Raw genomic sequence first — 2244 nt, 5'->3', positions numbered from 1 at the left:
TCAGTAAAGCCCCCATCTTGATTTGCCATAGAGTGAAACTATTTCGATCTCCCAATGAATTCATCAATCTTCACATTCATCCCAGACATCTTTCTCACCCAGATCGAACACGAAACTCTTGATATCAATTTGTTATACTAGGTTTATTGTTGCGAGGTCCCAGTCTCCTTACATAAAAAACTAAAAACGTAACTGTGACTCTTTTTTGGAATGGTTATTGAAATATTAAATTATGAGATTTAAACTAGTTACATTCTAGATCATTTATATGAATTGCATTTTTAAACAAAAGTTAAGTTATTAAGTAGTAGCTGACAGTGGCTTATATCAATTTTTGAGGTTATTATTTTGGAGTTAGTATGGTAAAAGACCGCCTACTTTGAATTGATAATTATGCAACAGTTCAAGTACAGTATTAAGAAGAAAATGGACCACTTTTTTATATATAATGACTAAATTAATCTATTTGGTGACAAGTTCATCTATTTAATGACCAGTTTAATCCATATTTTAAATAATCAAATTATTTTATCTATTTAGTGAGTAGTTTAGTCCATTCGACAAAACTATCGAATTTTTTTTTTAGAATTGTCTTTGGTAGTTCGAGATTCAAATGAAAGCAAAGGAAAGAGAAGAGGATAACGATTAGTTTTTAGACCGCCTACTTTAAATTGATAATTATGCAACAGTTCAAGTACAATATTAAGAAGAAAATGAACCACCTTTCTATATATAATGACAAATTTAATCTATTTGGTGACAAGTTCAATCTATTTAATGACCAGTTTAATCCATATTTTAAATAATCAAATTCTTTTATCTATTTAGTGAGTAGTTTAGTCCATTCGACAAAACTATCGAATTTTTTTTTTAGAATTGTCTGTGGTAGTTCGAGATTCAAATGGAAGCAAAAGAAAGAGAAGAGGATAACGATTAGATTGGTGCAAGATGTAGTCTAAGGATAGTGTTGAGTTAGAGTGACATGAAATGTGCTTATTATGATAATATAGGCTTAAGTTTGTGTAATTTAATCAAGTTTAGACTGCATATATTATAATATGTTTTTATTATTTCAATGTTAAGAAATCATAAAAAAAAGTGTCATAAAAGATTATGTTCTTTGTAAAATATATTAAAGCCGCGGTATAAAATGACTAAGACGACAAACCCGGAACTCAGGAGAGCTCGCAATTCGCGCGTGAATGTACACGATCATCAAATTAAAGATATTAAACATAACAAGAACCATGTCAAACAAAATAAGAACCTTTATAAAAAAAGTTAAAACTACTCAAAAAAAAATATAAATTGCTATTTAAAGGATTTCCGTTGCCGGGAATCGAACCCGGGTCTCCTGGGTGAAAGCCAGATATCCTAACCGCTGGACGACAACGGATATTAATATGTTTTGTCCTGGATGAACTCTGCTGAAAGGAAGTCCACGGTATCCACCACCCAGTTACCTAACTTCCTACAAGATATCAAGGGTAAACTATTTTTTGTATAACAAAAATGTAAAAGTTTAAGGGTGCATTCAACTTATTTTGATTTGTTATAACATATCTTAGCTTAATCTAAACTCATTTTTTTCTACATTATGTCTGTTATTTTGAACTTTACACATTTGAACTCTAAACTTTATTTTTCAAATATTATACAAAATACTCTTACACCAAATACCAATTAGTATTAGATTTTGGGACTTTTTTTACCACAGGATTAACAAAAAAAAAAGTAGGGTAGGATTGTTTTGCCTTAATAGTTGACTGTGTTTTGGTATCATCCTCGGAGATTGAAGATTGAGTGAGATTTGGGTAGAATTTTTCATTATTAACGGTATTTTATGTGACATTTAAAAAGTTTAGGGGTAAAATGTGAAAAGTTGAAAAAAGTCGATGCAACGTAGAATTCCATGAAACACAGAGGCAATGCATAGAAAAACTATAATGTTTTAGAGCTTATGTGACTTTATTAAAAATAAACTTATTATATTATCTGAGAACTAATCTCAATCTGTCTTAACTTATTTTTTCTGAAATAAGTCGAAATTAATTAAATTGAATAGTTTGAAATTGTAATTATTGCTTCCTCCTTTCTTTAAACGATGCGACATTTTCATAGTATACTCTATCCAATGCAATATTTCGAGCCTTCTTAAATAAATTTTCTATAAGTAACTAAAAATTAATAAAAGTTGATATTATGAAAGTATACATTAAGATGAATTAAATAAGATTCCACTTA

At 29.2% G+C, this 2244-nt stretch overlaps 1 non-coding gene across 1 annotated transcript; it reads right to left on the bottom strand.

The window, feature by feature from the left end:
- Positions 1-1324: 1324 nt before the first annotated feature.
- TRNAE-UUC (transfer RNA glutamic acid (anticodon UUC)) lies at positions 1325-1396 on the bottom strand. Its single transcript has one exon. It is a non-coding gene; the product is annotated as a tRNA-Glu (tRNA).
- Positions 1397-2244: the final 848 nt, after the last annotated feature.

This window comes from Beta vulgaris, chromosome 4, assembly GCF_026745355.1.
Source record: "Beta vulgaris subsp. vulgaris cultivar EL10 chromosome 4, EL10.2, whole genome shotgun sequence".
Lineage (NCBI taxonomy): Eukaryota > Viridiplantae > Streptophyta > Magnoliopsida > Caryophyllales > Amaranthaceae > Beta > Beta vulgaris.
Note: the sequence above shows the minus strand (reverse complement) of the source record. Positions and strands in the feature narration are given on the sequence as shown.